Consider the following 16408-nt stretch of genomic DNA (forward strand, 5'->3'; position numbering starts at 1 on the left):
ACACACACACACACACACACACACACACACACACACACACACACTCCAGCCTCCATGCCCTCTATGTTCCCCTACACTGGGACATAAAGCCTTCACAGGACCAAGGGCCTCTCCTCCCACTGAGGTCGGACAAGCCCATCTTCTGCTACATATGCGGCTGGAGCCATGAGTCCTACCATATGTACTCTTTGGTTGGTGGTTTAGTCCCTGGAAGCTCTGGGGAGGTATGGTTGGTTGGTATTATTGTTCTTCCTATAGGGTTGCAAAGCCCTTCAGCTCCTTCAGTCCTTTAACTCCTCTGTTGAGGAAGGTATTCAATGTAATGGTTGGCTGCGAGCATTCACTTCTGTATTTATCAGGCTCTGGCAGAGGCTCTCAGGAGACAGCTATCTCAGGCTATTAGTCAGCAAGCACTTCTAGACAAAGCTAAATTTTAATATTTTAAAACCAATGTCTTTAGCTTTGTCATAAGTACTACATGGGCTTGCACATTCTACAATCTCCTACTTTATCATGCTTTCCTTATTGAAATCTGCTGGAAAGAGTCTCTGGGAAGATCTTATGAGCAATGCATCCCCAAAACTTCGACAGATTTAGACTCATACTTCAAATGCCAATATAAAGGCTGTCTCTGCCAAAAAAAAGACTTCTGAGTCTGGGTAAAGTGCAACACCCAAGGGGAATCAGAATAATTTTAAAGGACTCAGTCCCTAGATTCTGGCATTTTGTGTGTACTCTTTAATGATAATAGTCTACCTAAGGAACCAAGGCAACTGCAGGCCAGAAACACTTGGTCAGGTCTCATGTTTTCCTTTCCTTCCTGCATTGCCCGTCTACAGTTCACAAAATTAAAATATGTTTCTGCTATCTCTGAGTATTATTGTTCATATCCCCAGAGTATAAATTTCCCTTAGACACCAAATAGACAGTTATTCCAAATATTCACATCAGCAAAAATTCTTGTGACTTACACTATGTTGTTTGTATTCTGTAAGAGGCAAACACAGCATTAGAAACAACATACCCTGGCACATGTTGAGTTGTTAATACATATTCTATACAGCCAAGCAAGAGGAGAGTTACCAAATTTAGCAAGTAAAAATACAGGGCACAATTAAATTTGAATGTCAGATAAACAGACAATAATTTAGTACAAATACACTATTAAAACACTGTGGGCTATTTTCCTGAGATACAAATTTAACTGAGAATTCTTGTTTTCTCTGGCAACTCTAGTAAAAGTAAAGATGCTGTCGTCATCCATCTCTTTGATGGTTTTTAGAACCAATACAATATGCCTGAGGGATAACTCTATTATAGAAAACCAAAGAATGTAGGCAAAGGATTTAAGAGCAGGAGTACCTGATCTTATATAGGCTATATACCCCAAATTGATGATCGTGTATAAATGAACAGTACAAAATAAAGTATATAAATAGATGATACCCAAGATCTGATTGTTGCCAGTGACTACCTGCTAAAAGTTCTCTAACTTTATGTTGCAGATGAATGCAATATACTGTGTGATGTCATATATCACTGAAATAAAAAGGGCTGGGAAAAGCATATGGAAGATAATAGTATATTTTTGAATCTATCTTTATATAAGGCACTTGTAAAAAGGATAAAACAGGCAATTTGGTAATTTTTATGAGGATTCTTGTCAAGCTGTTCAGGAATTAAGAAAATAGATAATGCTAATACATAAGTATAAAATTATTTTTCAAGGCAAGTAGTCTAATCTTAGTACTTATAAAAATATACAAGTATTTGTGTGACCCATCAATCAATCATTAGAGATATAAGAATTTAAGGATCACTAAATTTAATCATGCTTTCTCACCTTAACAGTGTCTCTCACCTGTGATAACAAGTAAGGACATAATTATTAATGTTATTAATTTACGTTTGTTTTTCTAGCAACAAGACTTATGGAAACAATGCCAAGCACATCATCTATCCTCTGTGAATCTAAATGAGTGATTGAAAAGGCAAATGCATTCATGCATAGGTTCTATTTGTAGTTCTGGGAGTTCTGGTTTACCCAGGCACAAAGCAGGGAAGCAACTGTGGTAAATACCAGTTGATGGACAGTTTGGTGACGACCACAGGTATTCCTTGGGTTTGCAGGTCTTCTCCTCTCTCTTTTCCTCCATTTTCCCCAGGGAGCAATGTTTTATAAAAGTAAAAATAAATATAAGCCTGATTTGCTAAACTGAATCTATAACACAGAGCATCTGACTGCTGTGTGTTACCCACCTTCTTCTCAGGGGGATAATTTCCTTAGCACACAAAGTTTTGGTAGTAGGTAAATTTCTTCATCTCACTACCCAATGAGAAACAAGCAGTCAATACAGCTCTTCTCAGAGCCTGTCATTGAAACATTAATTTTATTTTGTTGTTTCCCAACTTAAAAAATTATCTAACTGCTACACACCCAAATTGTTACATGCTCCGAATGTATTTCCTCTACCTCTCATGTTCCAACAGCTTATGGTTATATGTGACTTCTACCCACCTTTAGACCTAACTGAATTAATTGATGGCTGTTTTTTTAAAGTAAGCAGAAAAATTGGGAGAGCCAGAGGCAGTGGGTAACTACAAAGAAATGGTGCTTTTCAGACACAGTAGGGTCTGTGCTCATATGAACCCACAGCAGTTGTTACACAAAAGCCACACAAGTTCAAACCAGACAAAATCCCATCGAGGAGGTAGATACAAATTCATACCCATAGATTGAGCTCTATTGGCAACTGAGAGCTGCCAGGAGAGGGAGAGTCAATTTTATTTTAAGTGTGCGGTCCCTCATAGATCAACCACACTCCCATGGATGCCCACCTACCAGAAGTATATAAACAGAAATGGGACTTCATGTTTGTTTTTTCTCAATAAATGAGAACACAAAGCTGGATGGTTAGGGGGACAGTAGTTGGATATGAGCAAAATACATTGTATAAAATTCTCAAAGAAGTAATAGCAATAATAAGACATTCTCTTATATTTAGACATCATAGAGGACAGGCAGAAAAAAATAAAAGAGAATGAGGAGCAATTGTGTGAAATACTGTCTTCTGGGTGACACAGTTGTGCCTTGCTGGGAATTTCAGAAGCTGTGGTAATGTTTTTTCAGGGAATGTGTACCTATTGGTAGATTGCTATGCCCCAGTACATGGACATACAGGCAATCTTAATTGGATTCAATAACATTTGTTTAAAATAAAAGAACATGATGAAGCTGGGAGGGAGCCATGCTAGGGAAGCCCAAGGAAAATTGGAGCTGGGTGGGGAGGGGAGTTGGATATGATCAAGGTGAATTGCATGCATAGGGACTTTTCAAAGGGCAAATTAAAGACACTTTTTGTCTTACACAGGTTTTTGTCTTGCCACCAGAAGGCAGCACTCACTTTGCTAGTGACTGTTATACTGGAAGTGGCAAAGTCACCTTGCCACTTAAAGGGAGATGCTTTTTCTACTTAAGGTGCAGTTAAAGTTCATCATTGCCTTTTCAGTGGGTATGCAGGGAAGGGTAGACCATCCAATACCTGTACCTGTTTCTTGGTACAGTTTAGAAAGAAGAGAATCTCTGAAGCCAACACATTGCCTTTTCCTGTGCTCTGGCATTTCCCTTTCCCATACCCAATCTTTTCTCATCCACATCAAACTATAAGTAGCGGGTTAGCGATAAGTCAGTACAATGTAGCTATAACATTAAGTAGACACAGTTTAACATCTCAACCAAAGAATAAGTACATTGAAGGACAGCATAGTTTCCAATTCATTATATGTCCTCACCGCAAAGCACTGTCCTCATTCAGAATGTCCTCCCTTCTGGACAGACTTGGCCCAAATATTTACTTCCTCTTCTCCACTGTCATATGAGCTCCTGAACTACCCCCTCTCTAAGGCCCACTCATCCATCACAGCTCAGCTCCATTTCCTGTTCACACAACTCTTCCACATTCAACAGTGGATAAGTATGCCCTGTTATGGGATGGATAAAGCCAGCTTCACCCCTCTATTTTCAACTTCTACCCTTACCCCTACCCCTAAGCTCCACTCTGTCTTTCTGCCCTATAATTTTCTACTGCAAATTCTCAAAGAAAATTCCTGAGGCATTTCTAACACCCCATGGACTTCGAGGCATGGTATCTTGCCTTTCTCTTTATCCCCAAAGTCCCACCGTGCCCATGGCCTGGGCAAGTACAGTGGGTTGGCATCTGCATTTACCTCTTGAAGCCTAAACATATTCTCATATTTTATGCACACCCTTTTATGTTCCTCTCCTGTTGGAACCAAGATGAGAACTGGGGGCTGGGGAGACAGCAGAGACTGGGCCCACAGAGACTTCAGACCCCAGAGACCAGCATCAGTGTGCAGATCTAATTTTATTGTTTAGTATAAAACTTAAATACAGTTTTCAGCCAATAAGGGTTAGGTTACATAAGTAAGAGTCCAATAGGAGATTGATTGCACTATCCTGTTGGTTCTAATTTGCTTGCCTGTGACTCTGTAGGGGAGAGGCGATTTTCCATGAAGACAGAGGAAACAAATCAGCCATCACCCTAGGCTTGGGTTCTTTGTTCTGTCTCACTGGTTTGCCAGAAGCCACTTGAGATCTTAGGTTGCATACAGCTGTATCAGAATTCCCCGAGCAGGTGCAGAAGACCAAAGCTTCTTGCTCTGCAACCCATTTCTTCCTCCACTAGGTCACTCTCACATCCATGCATTCTCCTGTCAGATTTTCTTCTCTTTCCTTCTGATTCCTAACTGAACACCTCTGTCATTTGGTTCATTTTACAAGCAAAACTTCTTCAAACATCCTGCCGGACAGTTAAGAGAAACAATCTTAAATGTCATTTAGAGCTATATCTATCTCTCCAATGGGACAAAAATGGTCATCTCTCCATAAGGGCAGCACACAGACGACGGCAAGCCAGCCTCTTTGTGGAAGTATTCAGGAAGTGAGGTGATTTAATTCATGCATTCTGGAAACCTTGTTAAGTGGAAATTGAAGAGTAGTTAACATTTCCTAGAATATCTATGATTTAGAGTTGCAGGGAAATAAGACAAAGTACAAGTAAACATTTTTAAAATTAAATTAATTTCCTTGGAAAGTCATTGTGATCTTTGTAGAGAAGAATTCTTTTCGAAGCTGGAAATTGAATTGCAATAAATAATATATACTGTTGGCCCACTTCTGCTAGGGATTACAGAAGTACTAAAGTAGACATTACTATGTGGCCTGATGGTGATGGAAAACAAAGATGAAGTCCTTGAAGTAGCCAGGCAAAGGTAGCACATGTACAAAGGCAGGAAGCATTTCCCATACACATCGACCCATTCCTGATTACAAAGCAGAGCAGCTATTTTCATGATGTTCTCTGTATCTTCTAAAAATGTCAAGGTAAATCGGATCAAATATAAAATATGAAGTCCAGTGAGTAGCCAGAAATATATACATAAGCACCTGGCAAGAATGTGGAAAGTTTAGTAGTATTGATACAAAACAACTTTGGCAACAGATCATTACCTTACACCCTGGAAGTGATTTTATACCCACAACTGTCAAGGATTGAGTGGTCTCAATTTATTTAACTTACTGACTCTTTCCCCCAGTACCAAGGATTGAAGTCATGGCCACATTGCATGTGCCAATAAAATTCTCTGCTGCTGAGTTGGAATCACATTGCTTTCTTTAGTACATTTAACTAGTTCTCTGGTTTTTCTGATTACCACCATCTCTCTGTCACTATATCTCTGTCTCTCTCTCTGTCTCTGCCTTTCTCTGTCTCTGTCTGTCTCTGTCTCTCTGTCTGTCTGCCTCTCTCCCCTGTGTGTGTGTGTGAGAGAGAGAGAGAGAGAGAGAAAGAGAGAGAGAGAGAGAGAGAGGGAGGGAGAGAGAGAGAGAGGGAGAGAGAGAGAGGGAGAGAAAGAGAGAGAGAGAAATGCTATGATGCTTGCAATGGAACCCAGGGCCTTTCATATCCTGGGCTAGTGTCCTCTTACTAAGGTACCCTCAGCCCCAAACCAGATCCTTATTTTTCTATAGGCCAAATCCTTACTTTCTATACTTTTAGATAGAATTTCTCTATAGTGCATTGCATATTATATATTTCCTCTGTTATTAAATGTTTAACTTGCCTGAACAGGCCAAGGCCTTCAGTGTGAGCTGCACATATACACCTCATGTTCACATTAGCCAAGTTATGGTATCAATGTAGCTGTCCTTCAATGGAAGACTAGATAAAGAAATTGTGGCACATCTACAATAAAGCTTCATTCAATCACAAAGAATAGAATTATCCCATTTTCATGAAAGTAGATGCAACTAGAGATCATCAGGTAAATCAACATAAACAGATGCAGCAAGGCAAATATTGTATGGTTTCTCTCATTTATGGATCCTAAATCTTATGTAAATACACAAAATCATATATGAGCACACATGTGTATATATGACATGAAAATAGAAATGAGATTATGTAAAGGAAAGGAAATAGTAGGAAGATGGAAGAGAAAGGAAAACTTATGAGGAGTAAATATAGTTAAAGTAAGTGATGGTTTGAGTCAAAATGGCCCCCAGAGGCTCATAGGGAGTGGTACTCTTAAGAGGTTTGGCCTTTTTGGAGGAAGTGTGTCACTGGGGGGAGGGCTTTGAGGTTTCAGATGTTCAGTCCAGGCCCATTGTCATGCTGTCTTCCTGCTGCTTGCAGATCCAGATGTAGAACTCTCAGCTACCCCCCTGCCTGCATGCCACTATGCTTCCCACTATGGTGAGACTAAACCTCACTGACTAAACCTCTGAACTGTAAGGCAGCCCTTACATGAAACCATGTTTTCTCTAAATTGCAGAATCTTAGAGGGAGAGAGAGCAAGGCACATACAGGAAAGACTGTCAAGTGTGTAGAAAGACAAAGAAGAGACCAAGAAAGAGAGCAATGGAGGGGATAAATATAAACAAAGAATATCCTGAGGAATAGAAATGTCATCTCTACAATACACACAAGCCAAAGTAAAAGCTAACCTGTCATAGTTTCACCTAAGATGGTCTAGAAAGTTAGGAACAATAGGAACAGAGAACATGTCAGCCATTGCAATAGCACCCTAGGTGAGGACAATTTGATGAGTAATAGCAACATGAGGGGACTTCAGGGATGAGGGGACCCTTCTTTATCTTGTGGCAGCCACACAACACTTCATTTGTCAGAACTTCTACAACTGGATGCTGAAAAAGGACAGGTTTACTACATATTTTAAGGATAATCTGTACGCTCTAATAACAATTTGAAAATTGATGAGAGGCATCTATGATTAAAAATTTAACACATGAGTGCTGGTTAGTGATTGTATTCCTGAAAAAAAGAATCTCAGAAGTGGCAGTCACACTAGTCACAGAAGAGGCACACATATTAATTCTATCAGGAGACTTTTAACCTTTTATTATTACTGTGTGTACGTGTGGGGGGGGGGAGGGAGGGAAGGAGGGAATGAGGGAGGAAGGGAAGGAGGGAGAGGGAGAAAGGGAGATGGAAACAGAGAAGGAGACAGAGACAGAGAGCAGAGTCATAAATACCATGGTAAGGTGGTCAGAGGGAAACTCTATGAAGTCATTTCTCTCCTTCAACTTTTATGTGGGTTCCAGGGATTGAACTCAGGTCATCAAGCTTATGCAGTGCCAAATACTTTACTAAATGAGCCATCTCACTGGTCCAGAAAATTTTAAGAGACATTAATAAACTGAGAATTGTGCCTGTAGATTGTTGGGCCCTTTTTTCTTACTGATAATGGAGGTCAGAATAAAGACTACTTCCTAATAGACAGTTGCAGCCTGTCACTAAATAGCTGCTGTTTATTCCATGGCCTGATTAATCATTGCTACAAGTGAGCAAATGCCCTATGACCCTCACCAGGCAAATGAAATGTCTGTGCCTTTAAAAGTTGATACGAAAACCAAAAAGGAAATTAGCTGCAGTATGTCTTTCACCCATCTTAAGACATCACTTTGAAGCCTAGTTGTCTGTCTTGCCTATCTGTATTCTAGTTGTCTGTCTTGCCTGTCTATCTGTATTCTCTGCACATGGTAGGTAGCTAGAGAGTAAATAACTATGCATTGACTGGTTAGACTCCAGGATGATTGATCGCATAGCAGAGGGGTGGCAGCTCCTGCTGGCATGCTGGGCATAGCGCAAAGCAGGCCCTAGCAAACAGAGTTTGGATGGAAAAAGTTAAAATGTAGTTACTTCCGTGGGCATTTCCAGGTCTCTATCTGGAAGAAACTTTGTCCGACCTTCCTCCTCTTCTGAGACCACTCAGCTCATTTCCGTCAGTTGTCTGGGTTTGTGCCTCATTTCTGTCTCTGTACTTTTAAGTGTCATAACAGAATGACATATCTCCACTTCATACTTCACTACAGTGGCGTCAGTAAGATGGAAGGAAAATCATGTTAATTACAAACATAATCCATGTAAGTACTTTTAACGTTCATAGTATTACATTGACTTTCCAATAAGCATCTTAAAGTCATTCAGAGTAAGTCTCACTTACCAGCCCTGAGTTATCTGGTAGCAAATGAATGGACCGTAGCATGGGTTGCCACGCCACCTACAGGGCAAGTTCTCCTGTCTGCTCGGCTATTTTTTTGTTAAACTCCAGTGAACAAAGACAGCTGCCAAACATTTTCTAGGTCATTTGTTCTGTTTATAAACAGAAAGTGTACACTATTTAACAAGATGTAATCATTTGCAAGCTAGATTTATGCAGAATGAAAGACGTGAAAGAGAGAGGAGGGAAATTAATGCAAGTCTTAAGTGCTTAATGACCCCATTAATTGAGAGAGAAGTAATTGCAGAAATTAAACAGAAGATGTAATGGCCTTGGAATCATTAACTTATTCTGGGAGTACTGCTAATGTTTACCAGGTGATTTTACTCTGAGAACTGAGGCTCAGTCTAATGCAGTAGTTCTTTAATCTGGTTGATCCTAAGAGACACTCAGAAAACTACATAGACCCCTAAATTCTGTTCATATTTCACAATGTTCATATTTCAAGGTGGAAGCCAGGCATGTAGATTTTTAAAAATATGACCCACTGATTCTGTCAATATCAGTGCTTTACATCTGTGTAAGTGGGAAAAGGGACTTGGATGCTCAGAGAGCACATTTGGAGGCCAGGGACAATCTTGGGTGTCATCCTCAAGAATACCATCTACCTCCTTAGAGACAGGTTCTTTGATTGGTCTGGAATTCACTGATTATGCTAGGCAGGGCTTGATAGTGAGCCCCAGTGGTCCACCTATCTCTGCCCTCCCCCCAACACTGACATTACAAGCACACCCCAGCTTATCTAGCATTTTTTATGGGTTCTGGTACTTGAACTCAAGTTCTCATGCTTGTAAGGTAAGCATTTTACCAACTGAGCCATCTCCCCAGCCCACCTTCTACCTTTTGATTAATCTGACCATGTTTAGACATTATCACTTATTCTGGGCACTCCTGACTGTTGAAGATGACCAATTGTTCTGGAAGTATCCTGCCCAGTGTTGCACGATGTTTAGCAGCATTCCTAGCCTCCATTCAGGAGTACTTATTTCTTTTGAGTTATACAGAGTAAGATGTCCCCTGGCATTGCCTTTTTCCCCTAGGGGATAAAATTGCCATCAGTTAGTAATGCAATTTCCATTAAACAATGCTCCCTGAGGATGCTCACTGAAGAGGAATGGCTTTTTCGGCTCTGTCCTGTACTTGTATCACAAACACCACATGGCTACAAGGCACTCAAAATGTGACCAGCACTACAGGGAACCAAATTTTGTTTCATTTTATTTTAATGAATTTAATTTTTATTAATTATTTATTTTGCATTATTATATGACTGATTTCTTTAATCCCATTCTCAGCTTCCCCTCCTCTTCTCCCAGTCTCTCCCTCTCACCTCACCTCCCCCCCCCCGTACTCCTCTTCTTTTCTCCTCAAAGAGGAGGCCTCCATTGGATATCAACCTACCTTGGCATCTAAATTGCAGTAGGACTGGGTGGTGCACCTTCTTCTTCTGAGGCTAGACAAGGCAGCCCAGTTAGGAGGAAGGGTCCAAAGGCAGGCAACAGAATCAGGGATAGCCCCCTGCTCATGCTGTTAGGAGTCTCACATGAAGACCAAACTGCACAGCTGTCACATATGTGTAAGGGACCTAGGTCCATCCCATGCATACTCTTTGGTTGATGGTTCAGTTGCTGTGAGCTCTTGTAGGCCCAGGTTAGTTAATTCTGTAGTTTTCTTGTGGTATCCTTGACCTCTCTGGGTTCGTCAATCCTTCCTCCCCCTCTTCCACGAGATTCCTCAAGTTCTACCTAATATTAGGCTGTGGGTCTTTGCATGTGTTTCCATTAGTTGTTGGATGAAGCCTCTCCCAGGACAGTTATGCTAGACTCCTGTCTGCAATTACAGCAGAGTATCAATGCTAGGTTGGAGTGGGCTCTTTCCCATGTCATGGGTCTCAAGTTGGGTCAGTCATTGGTTGGCTATTCCCTCAATTTCTGTTCCCTCTTGATCCCTGCACATCCTGTAAAGGAAAAATTGTGGGTCAAAGATTTCTGTGGTTGGGTTGGTGTCCCCATCCCTCCATTGGAAGTCTTGCCTGGTTACAGGAGGTAGCAGTTTCAGGTTCCATATCCCCTATTGCTAGGAGTCTTAGCTAGAGTCACCTTCATAGATTTCTGGGGGTTTCCATTGTCCTAGGTTTGTGGCTTTCCCCAGAGATGCTCCCTAGTTGTCTTTCCCAGCAATCTCTCCCTCTTTGCATCCATAATTGTTCCCTCCTATTCCCTTTCCACCCTGTGTTCTACACAGTGTCCTCCCTCCATCTACCCACAATGGCTATTTTATTTCCCCTTCCCAGTGAGATTCAAGAACCCTCCTTTGGACCCTTCTTATTACTTAGCTTCCTTGGGTCTGTGGATTATAGCATGGTTACCCTATGGCTAATATCCAATTATAAGTAAGTACATACCATGTTTGTCTTTCTAAGTCCGGGTTACCACAATCAGGATGATCTTTTCTAGTTCTGCCATTTACCTACAAATTTCATGATATTGTTTTTAATAGTTGAGTAGTATTTCATTGTGTAAATGTACCACACTGTCTTTGTAATTCCCACCAAAATTTCAACACAAGTCTTTATAGGCCTTGAAAGAACAATACTCACCTTCATACAGAAAAACAAAGAAAAACAAAACAAAATTTATAAAAAAAAGACTGCAAAAAAAAAAAGCTCCTGTACAATAAAGGAACTTCTAGAGGAATTAGCATCTCTCGTCTCAAGATGTACTACAGAGCAATAGTAATAAAAACTGCATGATATTGGTATAGGAACAGACAGATTAATCAATGGAATTGAATAGAAGACCCTGAAATAAACACACATATGGACACTTGATTTTTGACTAAGAAACCAAAATCATACATTGGAACAAAAGATAGCATCTTCAATAAATGGTGCTGGTCCAACTGGATGTTTGCATGTCAAAGAATGCAAATTGATCTATATCAATCACCCTGCACAAAACTCAAGTCAAACTGGAGCAAGGACCTCAACATAAAATCAGATACACTAAATCTGATAGAAGAGAATGTAGGGAACAGCTTTGAATACATTGGCACTGGAGACAACTTCTTGAATATAAGAACACCAACAGCTCAGGCACTAAAATCAACAATTAATAAATGGAGCCTTGTGAAACTGAAAAGCTACTGTAAGACAAAGGACACTCAGTAAGACAAAAAAGGCAGCCTACTGAATGAGAAAAGATTTTCACCAACCCTACATCTGACAGAAAGCTAATATCCAAAATAAATAAAGAATTCAAGAAATTAGACATCAACAAACCAAATAACCCAATTAAAAAATAAGGTTCAGAGCTAAAGAGATAATTCTCAAGAGAGGAATCTCTAATGGCTAGGAAGCACTTAGAGGGGTCTGATTGTTCAAGCAGCATGTGTATGGTAGAGGATTGCAAAATCGATCATCAGTGGGAGGAGAGGACCTCGGCCCTGTGAAGGTTCTATGCCCCAGTGTAGGGGAATGCCGGGGCCAGAAAATGGGAGAGGGCGGGGTGGCAGGCATGGGGAGGGGGGAGGCAACAGGGGTTTGTTTTTGTTTGTTTTTTTGTTTTTTGGAGGGGAAACTGGGAAAGGAGAAATTCGCATGTAAATAAAGAAAATATCTAAAATTAAAAAAAAATTAAAAAAAAAAGTAAAAAAAAAAATGTTTAATATCCTTAGCAGTAAGAAAAATACAAATCAAAACAACTCTGAGATTCCATGTTATACCTCTTAGAATGGCTAAGATCAAACGACATCACATTCTGGCTGGGATGTTGCAAGGGGAACATTCTTCCATTGCTAGTGGGAGTGTAAGCTTATAGAGCCACTTTGGAAATAAATTTGGCAGTTTCTCAGAAAACTGGGAATAGTTCTACCCCAAGACCCAGCAATACCACTCCTGGACATATACCCCAAAGATGGTTTGACATACCTTGCTCAACTATGTTCATAGCAGCTGTATTTGTAATAGCGAAAAACCGGAAACAAACCAGATGCCCCTAAACTGATGAATTTAATTTTAAGGTTTTATATGACCAGTGGCCATTATATTAGACAGTACAAATTTACCTCAAGTCCTCCTGTAAGCGGTACAATCTGTACAATTTCCCCTTAAGTGCTTCTGAGATGGTATGTCAAACTAAAGTGTAAGATTATAAAAATCTTCCTGCCTTTCCCTGCCTCAGAGAATAACCTTAGGATGTTGAGACCAAAGAGAAATCTACTTGCACTTTTGTTTTCTAAGGGTTGCCTTGGAAACAGTTTTGTTAACTATCTTTGACGTCCAGGTTGCCAAAGTTGAAACAACCTGTCTGGACAGTCTTGTGTCAGTCCCAGTAATGACCTTCTCTGAATGTCAGCCCGTAAAAACTTCTTATAAAAAGTTTTCCCTGTGGACTTGTTCACTTGGTTTTTTTTTAATCAATTCTTAGAAGATTAAACATTAAACAGATTAGATAGCATATAACCCAGAATGTCATTTCTTTTTCCCCAAGAGAAACCAAAGCATGTCCACACAAACAGTAATATTCAAATGCTAGTAGCAGTGTTATTAATAGCCAAAAGGTGGAAATGACCCACATGTTCTTTTGTTGGTGAGCGGATAAGCAAAATATGCTGTAGATAGGTAGAATAACCATACAATAGAAAACTACTTGGTAATTAAAAGAACAAAACTAGTGATATGCTCTACAGCCCCAAAGAACTTTAAACTGATACTAAGAGAATTACATAAAAGACCATCTGATTCTATTTACCTGAAGTGCCCAGAATAGAAAACTCCATGGAGCAGAAACTGTATAATGGTTGCCCAAGGCTGAGGTGAATGGTGCGAGAGAAAGTTGGTGATGATAGCTATTACATAAAGGATTTCTTCTAGAGGCAATGGAAAGATTCTAAAGTTAAATGGTGGTGATAGTTGTACAATTCTGTGCCTGTGCTAAAAAAAAAATAATATGTACCTTACTTGCATAAATTACATGTTAAATGAATTATATCTAAACTAAGATATTTGATTGTAAATTCTATCACATTAGTAGACCCAATGATAAAATATGTTTAAGCATACTAATTGGTGCATGATATATATTTTTGAACTAGAAGTAGCTTGTGGGCTCTGTGTGTGTGTGTGTGTGTGTGTGTGTGTGTGTGTGTCAGAGGTTCTTGTCAAGCATCATCTTCAACTGTTCTCCACTTCATCAAAAAAAAAAAAAAAATACAAGCAAGGTCTATCATTGAACTCTCTGGCTAGAGTTAGTCAATAAGATTCTAGTGCTGGGATTATATGCACATATTGACAAGCCTGACTTGTACATGAATGTTGGGGATCTGAACTCCAGTCTCATACCATGTGACAAACACTTTATGTAGTGATCTAATTCTCTAGCCCTGGAAGTCGATTTTGAAAACATTATTCCAAAATAACCTTTCTATTGTTCATCACCTCCTCTTTTACAGAATAACTGATATGGCCCAGACCTATGTCCAAACATGGCTGAAAACTCTGGAGGTCAGTCCTAATTCAACAAACTCCTCTCACTCTAACAGATTACAGAACAGTATATACATATGAAGACACCTTTGGAGTGACCCCCAGTCCACACTGACAGAACCCATTCTTGCAATACCTGATTCTTGCCACCTCTTAAATTCTCCTTCCTCAAAATAATGGTCACATGATCACTGCCTAAAAAGATTAATAGGAAAAGACATTTCTAACACCCACCCTCATTCTATCACAAAGTAAGCTGTTCAGATTGCTTTGGGTAGTTAGTCAAAGAGCATAACCAATCTGGGCAGAGTTAGAAGATGTCTGTGCTTTTAGGATCATGAGCTCTTCCAGCAGTCTCTGGGCTCATTCTGCATTTCTAAAGGCACTAACAGATCAGGTCAGCTTTACAAGAAATGAATATCCTTCTGGGCTTTTGGGTATAAAGTGAGGGCTCATATCAAAAGAAACACTCAGGTTCAGAGTGATTGATCTTAGATGTTCAGGACATCAAGAGTATGGAAAGGAGAAAGCAAGGACAAATGCTTAGTGAAGTAAAATCTCACATCATGTAAACCAAAGGAAGTATCAAAAGTCCTGATGAAGCCAGGCAGTGGTGGCACATGCCTTTAATCCCAGCACTTGGGAGACAGAGGCAGGCAGGTTTCTGCGTTTGAGGCTAGCTTGATCTACAGAGTGAGTTCCAGGGCAGCCAGGGCTATACAGAGAAACCCTGTCTTGAAAAACCAAAAAAAAAAAAAAAAAAAAAAAAAAAGTCCTTATGAGTCAGTTGTAGTGACATAGGCCTTTAATACTATCATGAAGATGGGGGACTGATTTTTGAGTTCAAAACCACCCTGGTCTACATAATGAGTTTTATGTCATGCAGAGGTCCACAATGAGATCCTGATTTTAATACACACACACACACACACACACACACACATCTGTATCTCATGAAATTAAAGAATTGGAGTGGCTAGAAAGAAATGGTGTTGAATTGCCTGAGACAAGCCAAAACTCTTTTTGGAAACAAGAAAGAACTGACTTGTAAAAGAAAATACAGTGGAAAATGTCAATTCAGGAAACTGCTCAGTGTTATGTAGGTTTGAAACCGTGACACCCTGTAGATGACAGTAACTTAAGGAGTTTCTAAAGCACTAGAAGAGAGGCGTTGGGAAGGTTCCCAACGATGTGCCAGAAACAGATGGAAATGTGTTTTCCTGGTTAGATCATTGCAGATTATAGTAGACATGCACTGACTGGTCATACTACTCTTCCATGACTATAATTAAAAATGACAAAACTGAAGCAGCAAGCTGTTTCCAGCCCTTCTTCCATTTACCTATGGTACAGAGGGATGTTTAGAGGCTAGGCAGAGAGCAAAGTTGCTTAGAACATCTCTAGAATGAGTTCTATTTATTTGGAAAACCTTCCTTCGTGAGCTTTAGACAAGTTATATTGACTGTGCTCTCCCTGGCTTTCTTCGATGTCTTATGGCAAGCTGTGTTGACAATACACTGACTTTGTTCTGTCTAATGGCAGTCCTGATTCTCCCTGTTTGGCCACTTTGGAAGGGCTGAGAGTACTCTTCCATAATCCTTCAACTTCTATATTCAAGTCTCTGATTTCATGTGCTCACTAGACAGTGAACTTCCCAGGAACTGAAACTTTCTGCCATCCATGTGACTTTTGCTTATCGCCAGTGTCTTATCAAAGTTTATAGGAATGGCCGGGAATATTTTCCCATCTTGGGTGGATGGTGTTTCATTTTCAGGTTCTCCCTGGGGCAATTGGCTCCTTCCCAGACAAAGCAACACAAAGATTAACCCCATTCCTGGACTTTGCTTCAAGGCCTTGTAGTAAAACAAAATGCCTTCTATTACTGACTCCCACTAATGTGGAGACTAGTCTCCAAACTAGATGCCTTATGTAGAATTCATCAAAAAAAGTGGAGATGGCCTCATTGTAGTGACTTCCAGTAAAACACTTTTCAAATGCTATTGTCCTATGGACTTCATATAGTCAACATATCCCTGAGAACGGGCACAAGGATGAGAGTAAACTATTACTCCAGTAATGTTTGTATTAGATGTTAAAGAAACAAATGTCTCAGGGATACCTACAGGGGCCTGAATAGGTCATGTACCTTCCCTGCTCCCTATCTTTATGGGAGGAGTTGGGCTGGAGGGACAAGGCAAAATAGTCATGAAAGATTATGATTAATATATCAAGCATGTACCTGGATCATGATGTGAAATCCACAGACTCCCCAGGACTTGTTCTGATTTTGTGTTTGTTTTAACTCAGTCTTTCTCAAAAAAA

General features: G+C 40.0%; 1 protein-coding gene and 1 long non-coding RNA gene across 8 annotated transcripts in view; one reads left to right on the forward strand and one right to left on the reverse strand.

Annotated features, from left to right (window-relative positions):
• Tdrd15 (tudor domain containing 15) overlaps window positions 1-16408 on the reverse strand; it is a 50256-nt gene that overhangs the window by 31673 nt on the left and 2175 nt on the right. For 2 of the 7 annotated variants that reach the window (XM_031356723.1, XM_031356724.1), the window contains 2 exons: window positions 11006-11070; window positions 10003-10558 (listed from right to left, as the gene is read on the reverse strand). The gene's annotated coding sequence lies outside the window, so the exon portion shown is untranslated. Of the gene's footprint in view, window positions 1-4366; window positions 5468-8240; window positions 8408-8544; window positions 8694-10002; window positions 10559-11005; window positions 11071-13352; window positions 13468-16408 lie in introns of those variants that run through there. The other 5 variants (XR_004114413.1, XR_004114414.1, XM_031356725.1 and 2 more) reach the window with 5 other exon arrangements.
• The window catches only part of LOC116080354, a 50949-nt gene that overhangs the window by 806 nt on the left and 33735 nt on the right, over window positions 1-16408 (forward strand). The window lies entirely within an intron of this gene.

The sequence above is a fragment of the Mastomys coucha genome, unplaced genomic scaffold, assembly GCF_008632895.1.
Source record: "Mastomys coucha isolate ucsf_1 unplaced genomic scaffold, UCSF_Mcou_1 pScaffold6, whole genome shotgun sequence".
Classification (NCBI taxonomy): domain Eukaryota; kingdom Metazoa; phylum Chordata; class Mammalia; order Rodentia; family Muridae; genus Mastomys; species Mastomys coucha.